The sequence below is a fragment of the Lolium rigidum genome, chromosome 1 (genome assembly GCF_022539505.1).
Source record: "Lolium rigidum isolate FL_2022 chromosome 1, APGP_CSIRO_Lrig_0.1, whole genome shotgun sequence".
NCBI classification, from domain to species: domain Eukaryota; kingdom Viridiplantae; phylum Streptophyta; class Magnoliopsida; order Poales; family Poaceae; genus Lolium; species Lolium rigidum.
Window position 1 is genome coordinate 197,640,776 of NC_061508.1, and position 18,751 is coordinate 197,659,526.

Here is an 18,751-nt window from a genome sequence, read left to right on the forward strand (position 1 = left end):
AGTGAGGTTGTCAATCTCACCGGCTTGCTGTAAACAAAGGATTAAACGTATTGTGTGGAAGATGATGATTGTTTGCGAAGAACGAGTAAAGAACAATTGCAGCGGTTTGTATTTCGGATGTAAAGAATAGGACCGGGGTCCACGAGATCACTAGCGGTGTCTCTCCCATAAGATAGCGAGATATTGGGTGAACAAATTACAGTTGGGCAATGGACAAATAAAGAAGGCATAACAATGCACATACATATATCATGATGAGTACTATGAGATTTAATCGGGGCATTACGACAAAGTACATAGACCGCTATCCAGACATGCATCTATGCCTAAAAAGTCCACCTTCGAGGTTATCATCCGAACCCCTCCGGTATTAAGTTGTAAACAACGAGACAATTGCATTAAGTATGGTGCATAATGTAATCAACACAAATATCCTTAGACAAAGCATCGATGTTTTATCCCTAGTGGCAACAAGCACATCCAAAACCTTAGAACTTTACGTCACTCGTCCCAGATTTAATGGAGGCATGAACCCACTATCGAGCATAAATACTCCCTCTTGGAGTCACAAGTATCAACTTGGCCGGAGCCTCTACTAGCAACGGAGAGCATGCAAGAACATAAATAACATATATGATAGATTGATAATCAACTTGACATAGTATTCAATATTGATCGGATCCCAACAAACACAACATGAAGGATTACAAATAGATGATCTTGATCATGATAGGCAGCTCACAAGATCTAACATGATAGCACAATGGGGAGAAGACGACCATCTAGCTACTGCTATGGACCCATAGTCCAGGGGTGAACTACTCACACATCGATCCGGAGGCGATCATGGCAATGAAGAGACCTCCGGGAGATGATTCCCCTCTCCGGCGAGGTGCCGGAGGCGATCTCCTGAATCCCCCGAGATGGGATTGGCGGCGGCGGCGTCTCTGGAAGGTTTTCCGTATCGTGGCTCTCGGTACTGGGGGTTTCGCGACGGAGCCTTTAAGTAGGCGGAAGGGCGGAGTCGGGAGAGTCACGGGGCCCCACACGCTAGGGCCGCGCGGGCCCCCCTTAGGCCGCGCCGCCCTAGTGTGGCGGCGCCCCGTGGCCCCACTTCGTCTCCCCTCCGGTATTCTGGAAGCTTCGTGGAAAAATAGGCCCCTGGGCGTTGATTTAGTCCAATTCCGAGAATATTTCCTTACTAGGATTTCTGAAACCAAAAACAGCAGAAAACAGACAAGCGGCTCTTCAGCATCTCGTCAATAGGTTAGTGCCGGAAAATGCATAAATATGACATATAATGTGTATAAAACATGTGAGTATCATCATAAAAGTAGCATGGAACATAAGAAATTATAGATACGTTTGGGACGTATCAAGCATCCCAAGCTTAGTTCCTACTCGCCCTCGAGTAGGTAAACGATAACAAAGATAATTTCTGAAGTGACATGCTATCATAATCTTGATCATACTATTGTAAAGCATATGAGATGAATGCAGCGATTCGAAGCAATGATGAAGATAATGAGTAAACTAATGAATCATATAGCAAAGACTTTTCATGAATAATACTTTCAAGATAAGCATCAATAAGACTTGCATAAGAGTTACTCATAAAGCAATAAATTCAAAGTAAAGGCATTGAAGCAACACAAAGGAAGATATAAGTTTCAGCGGTTGCTTTCAACTTCAACATGTATATCTCAGGGACAATTTTCAACACAAAGCAATATAACAAGTGCAATAAGTAAACATGTAAGAATCAATGCACACATTTGATACAAGTGTTTGCTTCTAAGATAGAAAGAATAGGCAAACTGACTCAACAATAAAGTAAAAGATAGGCCCTTCGCAGAGGAAGCATTGATTACTATATTTGTGCTAGAGCTTTTCATTTTGAAAACAAGAAACAATTTTGTCAACGGTAGTAATAAAGCATATGAGTTATGTATAAGACATCTTATAAGTTGCAAGCCTCATGCATAGTATACTAATAGTGCTCGCACCTTGTCCTAATTAGCTTGGATTAACACCGATTATCATTGCATAGCATATGTTTCAACCAAGTGTCACAAAGGGGTACCTCTATGCCGCATGTACAAAGGTCTAAGGAGAAAGCTCGCATTGGATTTCTCGCTTTTGATTATTCTCAACTTAGACATCCATACCGGGACAACATGTAGGTAGGTAGGTATGGTGGACACAAATGGCTTGGTTATTGGCTCAAGGATTTGGATGCACGAGAAGAATTCCTCTCAATACAAGACTAGGCTAGCAAGGTTGTTTGAAGCAAACTCAAGTATAAAAGATGCAGCAAAGCTCACATATGAACATATTGTAACTATTATAAGACTTTACATTGTCTCCTTGTTGTCCAAACACCTCAACCAGAAAATATCTAGACTCTAGAGATCAATCATGCAAACCAAATTTTAACAAGCTCTATGTAGTTATTCATTAATGAGTACAAGGTACATGATGCAAGAGCTTAAACAAGATCTATATGAGCACAACAATTGCCAAGTATCACATTATTCAAGACTTTAAACCATTTACCACATGCGGCATTTTCCGTTTCCAACCATATAACAATGAATGAAGTAGTTCAAATTTCGCAACGAACATTAAAGAATAAAGCTAAGAACATATGTGTTCATACGAAACAGCGGAGCGTGTCTCTCTCCCAAACAAAGAATGCTAGGATCCTATTTATTCAAACAAAAACACAAATAAAAACAAACAAACGCTCCAAGTAAAGCACATAAGATGTGACGGAATAAAAATATAGTTTCACTAGAGGAACCTGATAAGTTGTCGATGAAGAAGGGATGCCTTGGGCATCCCCAAGCTTAGACGCTTGAGTCTTCTTAAAATATGCAGGGATGAACCACGGGGGCATCCCCAAGCTTTGACTTTTCACTCTTGTTGATCATATTGTATCATCCTCCTCTTTTGACCCTTGAAAACTTCCTCCACACCAAACTCAAAACAAACTCATTAGAGGGTCAGTGCATAATTCATATATTCAGAGGTGACATAATCATTCTTAACACTTCTGGATATTGCACAAAGCTACTGAAAGTTAATGGAACAAACAAATCCATCTAACATAGCAAAACAGGCAATGCGAAATAAAAGGCAGAATCTGTCAAAACAGAACAGTTCGTAAAGACGAATTTTAAAGTGGCACCAGACTTGCTCAGATGAAAATGCCCAAATTTAATGAAAGTTGCGTACATATCTGGGGATCATGCACGTAAATTGGCAGATTTTTTTGATTTTTCTACAGGGACTACGGCCCAAATTCGTGACAGCAAGAAATCTGTTCCTGCGCAGTAATCCAAATCTAGTATTGGCTTTACTATCAAAGACTTTACTTGGCACAACAATGCAATAAAATAAAGATAAGGAGAGGTTGCTACAGTAGTAAACAACTTCCAAGACTCAAATATAAAATAAAGTGCAGAAGTAAAATAATGGGTTGTCTCCCATAAGCGCTTTTCTTTAACGCCTTTCAGCTAGGCGCAGAAAGTGTGTATCAAGTATTGTCGAGAGATGAAGCATCAACAGCATAACTTGTTCTAATAATAGAATCATAAGGTAACTTCATTCTCTTTCTAGGGAAGTGTTCCATACCTTTCTTGAGAGGAAATTGATATTTAATATTACCTTCCTTCATATCAATGGTGGCACCAACAAGTTCGAAGAAAAGGTCTTCCCAATATAATGGGACAAGATGCATTGCATTCAATATCCAAGACAACAAAATCAACGGGGACAAGGTTATTGTTAACCATAATACGAACATTATCAATCCTCCCCAAAGGTTTCTTTATAGCATTATCAACAAGATTAACATCCAAATAACAATTCTTCAATGGTGGCAAGTCAAGCATATCATAAATTTTCTTAGGCATAACAGAAATACTTGCACCAAGATCACATAAAGCATTACAATCAAAATCATTGACCCTCATCTTAATGATAGGCTCCCAACCATCTTCTAACTTTCTAGGAATAGAAGTTTCAAGTTTTAGTTTCTCCTCTCTAGCTTTTATGAGAGCATTTGTAATATGTTTTGTAAAGGCCAAATTTATAGCACTAGCGTTGAGACTTTTAGCAAGATTTTGTAAGAAATTTATAACTTCAGAGATGTGACAATCATCAAAGTCTAAACCATTATGATCTACAGCAATGGGATCATTGTCCCCAATATTTTGAAAAATTTCAGCAGTTTTATCAATTTCAGCAGTTTTAACGAGTTTCGAGGCAATTTTGCACGCTTTGCACTAGGAGTAGTAACATTGCCAACACCAATTATTTTACCATTGATAGTAGGAGGTGTAGCAACATGTGAATCATTAACATTACTAGTGGTGGTAATAGTCCAAACTTTAGCTACATTATTCTCTTTAGCTAGTTTTTCATTTTCTTCTCTTTTCCACCTAGCATGCAATTCGGCCATCAATCTAATATTCTCATTAATTCGAACTTGGATGGTATTTGCTGTAGTAACAATCTTATTATCAATATCATTATTAGGCATAACTTTCAATTTTAAAAGATCAACATCAGAGGCAAGACTATCAACCTTAGAAGCAAGAATATCAATTTTATCAAGCTTTTCCTCAACAGATTTGTTAAAAGCAGTTTGTGTACTAATAAATTCTTTAAGCATGGTTTCAAGACCAGGGGGTACACTCCTATTATTGTTGTAAGAATTCCCATAAGAATTACCATAACTATTACCATTAGCAGCAGGATATGGCCTATAGTTGTTACCAGAATTGTTCCTATAAGCATTGTTGTCGAAATTATTATTTTTAATGAAGTTCACATCAACATGTTCTTCTTGGGCAACCAATGAAGCTAAAGGAACATTATTAGGATCAACATTAGATCTACCATTCACAAGCATAGACATAATAGCATCAATCTTATCACTCAAGGAGGAGGTTTCTTCAACAGAATTTACCTTCTTACCTTGTGGAGCTCTTTCAGTGTGCCATTCAGAGTAATTTGTCATCATATCATCAAGAAACTTTGTTGCCGCCCCCAAAGTGATGGACATAAAGGTACCTCCAGCAGCTGAATCCAATAGGTTCCGCGAAGAAAAATTCAATCCAGCGTAAAAGGTTTGGATGATCATCCAAGTAGTCAGTCCATGGGTTGGGCAATTCTTTACCAAAGATTTCATTCTCTCCCATGATTGAGAAACATGTTCATTATCTAATTGCTTGAAATTCATTATGCTACTTCTCAAAGATATAATTTTAGCGGGAGGATAATATCTACCAATAAAAGCATCCTTACATTTAGTCCATGAATCAATACTATTTTTAGGCAGAGATAGCAACCAATCTTTAGCTCTTCCTCTTAAGGAGAAAGGAAACAATTTTAATTTTATAATGTCACCATCTACATCCTTATACTTTTGCATTTCACATAGTTCAACAAAATTATTAAGATGGGCAGCAGCATCATCGGAACTAACACCGGAAAATTGCTCTCTCATAACAAGATTCGATAAAGCAGGTTTAATTTCAAAGAATTCTCGCTGTAGTAGCGAGTGGAGCAATAGGTGTGCATAGGAAATCATTATTATTTGTGCTAGTGAAGTAACACAACTTAGTATTCTCAACAGTACCCATTTTAGCAGTAGTAAATAAAGCAAACTAAATAAAGTAAATGCAAGTAACTAATTTTTTTGTGTTTTTAATATAGAGAACAAGACAGTAAATAAAATAAAACTAGCAACTAATTTTTGTGTGTTTTTAATATAGAGAGCAAACAAAGGAGTAAATAAAGTAAAGCAAGACAAAAACAAAGTAAAGAGATTGGAAGTGGAGACTCCCCTTGCAGCGTGTCTTGATCTCCCCGGCAACGGCGCCGTAAAACGATCTTGATGCGCGTAGTTGACACGTCCGTTGGGAACCCCAAGAGGAAGGTGTGATGCGCACGGCAGCAAGTTTTCCCTCGATAAGAAACCAAGGTTATCGAACCAGTAGGAGCCAAGAAGCATGTTGAAGGTTGTTGGTGGCGGAGTGTAGTGCGGCGCAACACCAGGGATTCCGGCGCCAACGTGGACCCTGCACAACACAATCACAGAACTTTGCCCCAATGTAACAGTGAGGTTGTCAATCTCACCGGCTTGCTGTAAACAAAGGATTAAACGTATTGTGTGGAAGATGATGATTGTTTGCGAAGAACAGTAAAGAACAATTGCAACAGTTTGTATTTCAGATGTAAAGAATAGGACCGGGGTCCACAGATCACTAGCGGTGTCTCTCCCATAAGATAGCAGATGTTGGGTGAACAAATTACGGTTGGGCAATTGACAAATAAAGAAGGCATAACAATGCACATACATATATCATGATGAGTACTATGAGATTTAATCGGGGCATTACGACAAAGTACATAGACCGCTATCCGGCATGCATCTATGCCTAAAAAGTCCACCTTCGAGGTTATCATCCGAACCCCCTCCGAGTATTAAGTTGTAAACAACGGACCATTGCATTAAGTATGGTGCGTAATGTAATCAACACAAATATCCTTAGACAAAGCATCGATGTTTTATCCCTAGTGGAAACAGCACATCCACAACCTTAGAACTTTACGTCACTGTCCCAGATTTAATGGAGGCATGAACCCACTATCGAGCATAAATACTCCCTCTTGGAGTCACAAGTATCAACTTGGCCAGAGCCTCTACTAGCAACGGACAGCATGCAAGAACATAAATAGCATATATGATAGATTGATAATCAACTTGACATAGTATTCAATATTCATCAGATCCCAACAAACACAACATGAAGGATTACAAATAGATGATCTTGATCATGATAGGCAGCTCACAAGATCTAACATGATAGCACAATGGGGAGAAGACGACCATCTAGCTACTGCTATGGACCCATAGTCCAGGGGTGAACTACTCACACATCGATCCGGAGGCGATCATGGCAATGAAGAGACCTCCGGGAGATGATTCCCCTCTCCGGCAGGGTGCCGAAGGCGATCTCCTGAATCCCCCGAGATGGGATTGGCGGTGGCGGCGTCTCTGCAAGGTTTTCCGTATCGTGGCTCTCGGCATCGGGGGTTTCGCGACGGAGGCTTTAAGTAGGCGGAAGGGCGGAGTCGGGAGAGTCACGGGGGCCCCACACGCTAGGGCCGCGCGGGCCCCCCTTAGGCCGCGCCGCCCTAGTGTGGCGGCGCCCCGTGGCCCCACTTCGTCTCCCATCCGGTCTTCTGGAAGCATCGTGGAAAAATAGGCCCCTGGGCGTTGATTTCGTCCAATAACGAGAATATTTCCTTACTAGGATTTCTGAAACCAAAAACAGCAGAAAATAACAACTGGCTCTTCGGCATCTCGTCAATAGGTTAGTGCCGGAAAATGCATAAATATGACATATAATGTGTATAAAACATGTCAGTATCATCATAAAAGTAGCATGGAACATAAGAAATTATAGATACGTTTGGGACGTATCAGTGCCCGTCAGGTCACGTCCTGTCAATCAAACTGTAGTAGTTGCTATGTCACCAATGATGTCATCAGAAGTATCGATTCCACATGGAGCATCCGAAGGAAATTGAAACTATCGAGTGGTCCGGCTTAAGTCTACACACGTATGCGAGCATCCGTGCTTAGACTCGGGGGCTACTCCCATCGGGAGCGCTGGACGCGCACCCGATATAATTTGTGCTTGAAGATTTTTACAAAAAGATTGCACCAGAAGCATCTGAAGAAATGTTGAATTTTTCAAGTGATTTACGCTAAAGTCTGCACTCGGTTGCAAGCATCCGCGCCCAGACTCGGGGGCTACTCCCATCGGGAGCGCTGAGTGCACCCCCGATAAAAGTCCTGAACTCGAATATTTTGTGCGCAGTCCAGAATCATGCCCAGAGACTTGATTCTGCGTAGAGTAATGTTCTTTTTCCATCGGCAGTTAACCGGTAAAAACCGGGCACGTTACTCAATATCCCTTACGTATTAAAATCTTGTTTGGAAGAAATGAAGACCCGATAAAATGAGAAATATCGGATGACCATAACAATTTGAAGGAAGCTTCAGCAGAAGAAAAACATTCGAGTAGTACAAATTGAGTCTACGCACGGTTGCAAGCATCCATACCCAGACTCGGGGGCTACTCCCATCGGAAGCGCTGAACGCGCACCCGATAAAAGAAGACGGTATTGTTACAAGGAGGTCAAGATTTATCAATTAAGGCGAATATTCGACGGAAGACATGCTTTAGTCCCTGCCTGAAGTATCTTCGGCCAAGCACTCGGGGGCTACTGATGTGGGCATACCCTTCGGGTAACTAATGTTGCACTACCTCTTACGGCCCAACCAGGGGCCCATGAAGGCACTCGATGGCCAGGTGGGCCACTATGTCGGTTCCAAAGAAGAATTCTTGAGGCACGGAGACAAAGAATACAAGGAAAGTTTAGAACTAGGACTCTCTGTAACCTAGTCGTACCCGGACAGATCTCTTGAGACCTGGCCCCCAATATAAGGGTCAGGAGAGAGGCTGCCGAGGACGCGCGCAATCTTAGTAATCATAGCCACCGCAAGTCTAGAGTTAGGTCCCTGCAGAACTTAGTCTCTCGACGAAATCATAGACGAAACCTTCAGCACCCCATTGTAACCCGATATTTTCATAATCAAGATTAGACAGGCAGGACGTAAGTGTTTTACCTCATCGAGGGCCCCGAACCTAGGTAAATCGCTCTCCCCGCTTGTTTGATAACCGATGTCTCGTGTCAGCCTACAGGATTCCATCTACCCTAAGCCCCTTATGGAGGGCATTGCCGAGGAGTACCCTCGACACTGCCTTCTTCTTCCTCTTCTTCCTCATGTCGGCCGCGTCAACCTCCCCGAGATCCTCTGCATCCTATGCGGCATCCTCGTCCTTGTCGTCCTCTTTGTCGCCGCCCTCTTCGTCATCGTCGTCCTCGTCCTCCACCCCCTCGCCCCCCTCGTCGTCGTCCTCCTCCTCCTCCCCGAGCAAACCATCGGCGCCCTCAAATTCGAGCGGACCCCTGCGCCCAGTGAAGGCAGCGCCATCCGCACCGGAGCCTGGCTGGCGCTTGGGCGCATCGTACGTCGGGGAGTAGAACACGATGTTGGGGTTGAAGCCACCATGCGGTAGCGCGTCCTCGTACCGCGGTGACAAGTTCGGTGTCACGCACCCGAGAGTCGCAGATGGGTCCTTGTTGAAGAAACCGGATGTCGACAGGGACGCCACTCCTGGAATGTACGCGATGGCCGATGTACTCCATGGGCTCGCATTGGAAGTAGTGAGAGACGTGGCCAGCGCGGCCTTCTGGTGCGCATGCGCCGCCTCCGAATTCTTCTCCTCCTATACCGCCTGTTGTCCCCTCCGCTCCACCGTCGATAGCTTGCGCCATAGCCAGTCTTGCTCCCACCTTTCGTCCATCCAGCCTTCCGGCTTCTTGCTCACCACCGGCGCCTTCTGCGGCTTCGCGAAGGGTGCCTTTGGCCCTTTCATCGCTGCCTCCTTGCCTGGTGGCTTGGTGGACGCTTTCTTGGCCACTTTTTTGGGGCCTGTCGGCGACGCCATTGGATGGGAGAGCGTAGCGGCGGCGGGAGGGAGAGAGTAGCGACGGTGGGAGGGAGAAATGAATCGGCGGGAGAGGCGGTGAAATCTTCTGGGAGGGCAAAAATGTGCGGCTAGAGGGCGGCTTGTGGCGGGAGGGGGTGAAAATTTGATGTGCCAATGACATGTCGAGCCCGCCACTCCCCGCCTCACTTCACGTTGTGCCCGGGGCGCCCGGAGCGTCCCCTGTGGACCGGGGACAGGCTCGGAGCGCCGGACACCTTATTGGACCGCGCCGGACGGAAAGACACTTTGGGGCGCGTGACTGGAATTGAAAAATTGTACCTTTGAGGAACACGGCTGGAGATGCTCTAACAAACTTCTTCTTTTTTCTCAGAATTTCTACTATTGTGGTGTTAATTGCAATATAGAACCTCTCTCCATTTTATATTACTTGTGGCTGATTTAGATGTATCTAGACATTTTTTTGTACATAGATATATCCGAATCCGCAACAACTAATATGTAATGGAGTAAATACTAAATGATGCATAAAATGCACGCCTAGAAAATTTGTTGATCCCTCGATCTTACAAGGGTTTTAAGATGCACACATGTTTCGAAGTGGATGTAAAAAAGCATGCGTTTCGTTAAGGTGAATTCTACATTATGTCGAGGTCTAATATGACAACATGATCCACAAGTTTTCACGAAAGGATTCGCATAAAGGTGAAATCGTTCGTTGAATCCTTGGATGAAACATCCTGGGAGATAGACTACTAGTTAATTTTGGTCGATATTAAGATTATGTGAACAAACGGAGTATCATCATAGGGTTACACCATTTTCACACCAAAATATACCAGAAAGTAAGGGGCTAGACTAGAAGCATACGACATAAACCCGGTGGTTAGCGATTTCATCCAAATTTCAAAACAATAACAAATCCTTTATTCGCAAATAAGTTAGGGTACGTTAGAGGTGAAACCCATAAGATATCGTAATCAACTTATGATTCTGGCACATGGATAGCAAGCTTCCACGCGACTTTTTTCATGGCTAGTTCTTTGATGATACTCTAGTCTTTCAGATCTCTCTTTACGCACTCTTCCCATGTCAAGTGTATCGTAATCAACTTATGGTTCTGGCACATGGATAGCAAGCTTCCACGCGGCTCTTTTCATGGCTAGTTCTTTGATGATACTCCAGTCTTTCAGATCTCTCTTTACGCACTCCTCCCATGTCAAGTGTGGTCTACCCCGTCCTCTCTTGACATTATCAGCACACTTTAGCTATCAACTATGAACTGGAGCTTCTGGAGGTCCGCGCTGAATATGCTCAAACTATCTTAGACGATGTTGGACAAACTTATCTGCAATCGGTGCTACTCTAACTCTATCTCGTATATCATCATTCCGTACTCGGTTCTTCCTCGTGTGGCCACACATCCATCTAAATATGTGCATCTCCGCCACACCTAACTGTTAAACATGTCGTCTTTTAGTCGACCAACACTCAGCGCCATACAACATTGCGGGTCGACCAACTGTTAAACTTGATCAGTCTTCAAATATCAGTTACCATGTATAGCTCAAACCGACCTAAGAAGTCTTATTATGCTCCAAGTTGTAAACCGTGTATATATACTGATCAATGGAATTGATCCATGCGTGAATTGCAGCCTGATTTTGTCCTCTTACATGGTATCAGAATTCAGACACCGCTTGATCCTTTCCTATCTAAAACCCTAGCAAACCGATCTCTCCTCGGTCTCCCAAATACTTCCCTCATGACACCTGATGAGATCTCTTCCATGGAATCCAAGCCCAACGCTCGCTAGAAGGAACTCGTCGAACGCGAGGCTGAGCTCACGCGTCAAGCCGCTGCCTCTGCTGAAGAAAAGAGCAAGCTAACAGCAGTCGGTCAACACTCTTTCTCACCTCGGGTGAAAGTCCATAGAGCCTCCATGTGTGGTTTTAGTAATTAATAAGAATTTCTATAAACTAATGGCTGCATTGAGTTATACTTGTAGGCGTTGTTCATAGGTAACTAGCAAGGTGGCCCTCGCAAATGCGAGGGCACCATCTATATTCTTAATTATTTAGTCTCATTTCTCTTTAATTATATATAATATCTTGTATATTCATATTGCTTCACAATGTGTTAATATATGATATGGTTTTATAACCACCCAATAAATTATGTGAATAAAATATCAAAACTGCATATAACATATGTAATCATATTTTCTTTTTTTACAAATAATCGTTGTGTTATTTAAAAATATATGATACTTATGGTGATTTGTCTAATTTTTATATAGTTTTATATTTTAATGTCTAGGAAGTTTCTATTTTAATGTTAATAGATGATACATTTAAGAATCCCACTATTCTGTCATTGGAAGTTGGGTGTAATCTACATACGACCCGTTTGTAATAATATAATTCTATTAATCACGCGGATACCTTACACGTGGCACTTCAATCGACAAATTTGATTCAGTGGTACTATATTCTAAGATAGTTTCGATGTTCTCATGTGTACATATATATGCTTAATTATCTACCACACCGGCCATGACTTATTCTTGCACCGTTAAACTTGTCTCTTTCAGTCGCCAATGCATGTAGGAACTCAACTGTGAAACCCTCATCTAGTTTACTATTTGGCATAACATTCGTAAAATTATAGAGAGAAATCTTGCACGTCTCACCATATTCTGCATGCCAAGATGTATTTGTGATTACTACTTATGATTATTACTATCATTTAGTGCGATCTCATTTAGGTCTTAGGTATGTTAATTTATAAATATTCACAGGGAGGAACAATCTATTATGGACGTCTCGTTAGATTGACAGGCACATATTTTACTGTTTTGTACATAAACTCCCATACAAATGTGTCACACGTATGGAAATGCATCCTGCCTTCTAACATAACTTGATCCTAAGGGCATGACGGGTCCAACAGGAAGCTGTAGTTTGATACCTAGTGTCACTAATTCTAATATATGTTTCAGTTACAGCCAAATACAATAATTTTGAAAAAACAACCGTAATCAGTTGTTGACCATGCATATGGACCAGATGCTTAATCCATGTAGGACAGAAAATAGACTCAAATTTGGAATTTTTTTTTCTTATATCTGTGATCGGTTTCAAGTTTTTCTTTCTCTAGAGTGCCATGCAGACTTGAATAGAAACTTTTAGTTTATTTTTTAGAATCCATTTTCTCTATTTTGTTCTGCAATTTAATTATCGATATATATGTATACTTTATATACTGGTGCATATACATATTTATCGCGGGATATATAACCTAGGATACATGTATTCAAGTTCCTATCACGTCCTAGCTAGTAGCCTAGTAGTTTGTTTTATAACACGTCCCAACTTAGGATTGTAAGAGCATGCGATTTTCCTAGATTTTATGATTTATTCCAAATAACTCTCAAATTGGTACTTGGCCTCATCCTAGCAAGCCCAAATTGAATCTGACTCTAGGTGAGCTGTTTTAAGTCGTACTTGACGTGAACTACTCTATCACGCGAGATTTTTTTGCGGATCCTAACTCCGAGCGTTGCGGACCATTTCCCTCTAGAGGTATCAAATATAAAAAACTATCACGTGTCTAACCATCATAATTAAAATTGACTAACCAAATAACCGTATATTTCTTTTATTGTATAGTATATAATACATTATCTCTAACCCATGAAATATATTTTAGATTTGTTAAAAATAGATGTATCTAATCACTCAATAGTGGTTAGATACATTTGAATTTTAACAAATCTAATACATGTTTCATAGGACGGAGGAAGTAGATGAGTTGTCGTTATTTTCTAATTCTGTAAGTTATGCACATATATTGGCTATATGCATGTTGTAACCTTCTTCTCGAGAGCATGCATTTAGGAATAAATAATTTTTCAATCACTATAGACCAGGAAGTCAATGTGTCATGAATATTCAGAAGAGATGTACTATATGACGTCATCTATTTTTTTAGACATGGGAAATTTCTTTTTGTATCCTAATATGGATTGAAGTATGTCTCATTATTTCTCAAGTGTTAATCTTAATTGTAATTTGGAATTGTGCCGAGTAGATGTTTTTTTTCTAGGATGGATCAGGTCTCGTTTTCACGTGTTGAGCTAATTTGGACTTGGAACGTGTGGAAGTTCCTGGAACTGTTTTTTTCCTTCACGGGAACTCTTTTCCCGTCCGGCCGGGAAACACGCGAACTCTATCTATACTAATATAGTTTTCTTTTTAAACAACATCATGTACGGATCTCTTGGTCACTTTTTTTAAAACATCGCCTTACTTTTTGACGCGTTAAACCAATTACTTACTTAGAGTTGGAACGTGTGATGTTGTGTTCACGATTATTAGGTAATGCTTGAACCATATGTTAGCTTCAAGGTTGCAATAAGATGAAATGGTGTGCAAGTTTAAAATGAGCCATCCTGAGGAGATCAAGAGCTTGGAGCTTGCCATCAATATGGTATCCATGGATATGTGAAGATGCGCTGTAGAAAAAGCTCTTCCATAGTGGAATATGGGGGAGCAATCCGCATGACTTCATATTGTGAGGGCAATCAATAACAGTGTTCCATCTTGTTGCGGTCAAGATCGTCATCATCTAGCTCAAGTGAAATGCGCAAGGTTAAGATTTGCTCTTGATAGGATTCCTTTCTTACCGGTCTCGTGGTTTAGTTGGGAGACCGGTTTATAGGCTAGATGTCGTGCTATCAAGGGGCTCTCGTATCGTTCGGAGTGCGGTCAAACATTTGCGTCCTTACATCATCTTTGTTGGTTGTTATTTGGATCTTATCCATGTAGTGTTTTAGACCTTGTGGTTATTTCCATGACAAGTTCTAGTTCATCGAAAACGGATTTCGCGTAGATCACTTGTTGCGTTTTCGAGTTTGGTGATTTTCTCGGTTTCTCATATTGAGGGGTTGCACCTATAAAATTAATAGAAAATCATCCCCACTAGTTTCCAACAAATTTTTTGGGGTAGCTCTTGTCGCCATGTTTCCAACAAAATTGGTTTCATGTCGATCAGAGTTTTCAAACTCTATTTTTTGCGGTTTTAAGTTTGCCTTTGATTTAAGAGAGAAAATAATAGGGAGTAGAAAAAGGCGGCCAGCCGGTGGTACCGGAACCGATACCGCACCTGGTACCGGCAAAGCGACCAAACACACAGATGCCCTCCAGTAGCCGCTCCCGAGTTGCCTGTACCAAGGCCAGTACCGGCACCGGTGGTACCGGCCCCCTGGCTTAGCCGGTGGTACCGGGCGGCTCCGACCAGTGGTACCAGCCCTTCCCGACGCTCACCCATGCGTGTCCTGGCCGCCTCCTGTCGTGCCGCTCCCGATTAAGGACCAGTCCGCGCACGCGCCTCGCTCGCCCGCCCGCCCGCCGTGCTGTTCGCTGGCCGCTTGCCTCGCTCTGCCCAGCCGCGCGCCTGATACGTCTCCAACGTATCGATAATTTCTTGTGTTCCATGCCACATTATTGATGTTATCTACATGTTTTATGCACACTTTATGTCATATTCGTGCATTTTCCGGAACTAACCTATTAACAAGATGCCGAAGTGCCGATTCTTTGTTTTCTGCTGTTTTTGGTTTCAGAAATCCTAGTAAAGAAATATTCTCGGAACTGGACGAAATAAAAGCCCCGAGGCCTATTTTCTCACGAAGCTTCCAGAAGTCCGAAGACGAGACGAAGAGGGGCCACGGGGTGGCCAAACCCTAGGGCGGCGCGGCCCCACCCCGGCCGCGCCGGCCTATGGTGTGGGCCCCCGTGCCGCCTCTCGACTTGCCCTTCCGCCTACTTAAAGCCTCCGTGACGAAACCCCCGATACCGAGAGCCACGATACGGAAAACATTGCGAGACGCCGTCGCCGCCGATCCCATCTCGGGGGATCCTGGAGATCGCCTCCGGCACCCTGCCGGAGAGGGGAATCATCTCCCGGAGGACTCTACACCGCCATGGTCTCCTCCGGAGTGATGAGTGAGTAGTCTACCCCTGGACTATGGGTCCATAGCAGTAGCTAGATGGTTGTCTTCTCCCCATTGTGCTATCATTGTCGGATCTTGTGAGCTGCCTATCATGATCAAGATCATCTATATGTAATTCTATATGTTGCGTTTGTTGGGATCCGATGAATAGAGAATACTTGTTATGTTGATTATCAAAGTTATGCTTATGTGTTGTTTATGATCTTGCATGCTCTTCGTTATTAGTAGATGCTCTGGCCAAGTAGATGCTTTTAACTCCAAGAGGGAGTACTTATGCTCGATATAGTGGGTTCATGCCTGCATTGACACCTGGGACAGTGACAGAAAGTTCTAAGGTTGTGTTGTGCTGTTGCCACTAGGGATAAAACATTGATGCTATGTCTAAGGATGTAGTTGTTGATTACATTACGCACCATACTTAATGCAATTGTCCGTTGTCTGTGCAACTTAATACTTGGAGGGGTTCGGATGATAACTCGAAGGTGGACTTTTTAGGCATAGATGCGGTTGGATGGCGGTCTATGTACTTTGTCGTAATGCCCAATTAAATCTAACTCGTACTCATCATGATATGTATGTGCATTGTCATGCTCTCTTTATTTGTCAATTGCCCAACCGTAATTTGTTCACCCAACATGCTGTTCGTCTTATGGGAGAGACACCTCTAGTGAGCTGTGGACCCCGGTCCAATTCTCTTTACTTGAAATACAATCTACTCGCAATACTTGTTTTTACTGTTTTCTCTGCAAACAATCATCTTCCACACAATACGGTTAATCCTTTGTTACAGCAAGCCGGTGAGATTGACAACCTCATCTGTTTCGTTGGGGCAAAGTACTTTGGTTGTGTTGTGCGGGTTCCACGTTGGCGCCGAAATCTCCGGTGTTGCGCCGCACTACATCCCGCCGCCATCAACCTTCAACGTGCTTCTTGGCTCCTCCTGGTTCGATAAACCTTGGTTTCTTTCCGAGGGAAAACTTGCTGCTGTGCGCATCATACCTTCCTCTTGGGGTTGCCCAACGAACGTGTGAAATACACGCCATCAAGCTCTTTTACGGCGCCGTTGCCGGGGAGATCAAGACACGCTGCAAGGGGAGTCTCCACTTCTCAATCTCTTTACTTTGTTTTTGTCTTGCTTTATTTTATTTACTACTTTGTTTGCTGCACTAAATCAAAACACACAAAAATTAGTTGCTAGTTTTTCTTTATTTACTGTCTTGCACTCTATATCAAAAACACAAAAAAATTAGTTTACTTGCATTTACTTTATCTAGTTCACTTTATTTACTATCGCTAAAATGAGTAATCCTGAAGTTGAAGTTCGTTCATTTAAGCAACAAGGGGAGAATGTTTAAAAGATGCTTGGTATAGAATTAGTGATGCCCATAATAGGTGCACTAAGAAACACTCCACCACTATCCTACTCAGGAATTTTTATGTTGGTATCTCTAGTCTGGAATAGATATGTTCTTGATTGTCTCGCGGGAGGTGACTTCCTAGGTGCTCCCGCTTTAGAAGCTAGTTGCATTATTGAGAGTTTATTTGGAACACCACCTGTTAATGAAACTAAAAGTGAAACCTCCCTTGAGGATGTTATGAAAAAATTGGAAACCATAGAGAAAAATTGTAGCGTTGAAACTAAATTGGAAATATTACTTGATAATACTTGATAAACTTGATAAAATCCTAGGAGGAATTAATGAAAGAATTGCTACTCTAGAAACTTGTGCTATCCATGATAATCAAACCCATAGAATTGGTAAACTTGAAGAAGCTATGAGAAAATTGGGTTCAACTTTTTCTTCTCTTAAATTTAATGAGAAAGCTTATGTGGGTAAGGAGCAAAAATTCATGTATGTCTCTAAGGTGCCTAAACCAAAGAATTACTATAGGCCTAAAATTGATAAAACTCCCAACACCGCTGGTAATGATGTTGATGCTTCATCTCTCGATGTTACTTGATACACACTTTCTGCGCCTAGCTGAAAGGCGTTAAAGAAAAGCGCTTATGGGAGACAACCCATGTTTTTACCTACAGTACTTTGTTTTTATTTTGTGTCTTGGAAGTTGTTTACTACTGTAGCAACCTCTCCTTATCTTAGTTTTGAGTTTTGTTGTGCCAAGTTAAGCCGTTGATAGAAAAGTAAGTACTAGATTTGGATTACTGCGCAGTTCCAGATTTCTTTGCTGTCACGAATCTGAGCCCACTGCCCTGCAGGAAGCTCAGAAAATTATGCCAATTTACGTGCATGATCCTCAGATATGTACGCAACTTTCATTCAATTTGAGCATTTTCATTTGAGCAAGTCTGGTGCCATTTTAAAATTCGTCAATACGAACTGTTCTGTTTTGACAGATTCTGTCTTTTATTTCGCATTGCCTCTTTCGCTATGTTGGATGAATTTCTTTGATCCACTAATGTCCAGTAGCATTATGCAATGTCCAGAAGTGTTAAGAATGATTGTGTCACCTCTGAATATGTCAATTTATATTGTGCACTAACCCTCTAATGAGTTGTTTCGAGTTTGGTGTGGAGGAAGTTTTCAAGGATCAAGAGAGGAGTATGATGCAACATGATCAAGGAGAGTGAAAGCTCTAAGCTTGGGGATGCACCCGGTGGTTCACCCCTGCATATATCAAGAAGACTCAAGCGTCTAAGCTTGGGGATGCCCAAGGCATCCCCTTCTTCATCAACAAATTATCAGGTTCCTCCCCTGAAACTACATTTTTATTCGGCCACATCTTATGTGCTTTTTCTTGGAGCGTCGGTTTGTTTTTGTTTTTGTTTTGTTTGAATAAAATGGATCCTAGCATTCACTTTATGGGAGAGATACACGCTCCGCTGTAGCATATGGACAAATATGTCCTTGGTTTCTACTCATAGTATTCATGGCGAAGTTTCTCCTTCGTTAAATTGTTATATGGTTGCAATTGGAAAATGATACATGTAGTAATTGCTATAAATGTCTTGGGTAATGTGATACTTGGCAATTGTTGCGCTCATGTTTAAGCTCTTGCATCATATGCTTTGCACCCATTAATGAAGAAATACATAGAGCATGCTAAAATTTGGTTTGCATATTTGGTTTCTCTAAGGTCTAGATAATTTCTAGTGTTGAGTTTGAACAACAAGGAAGAC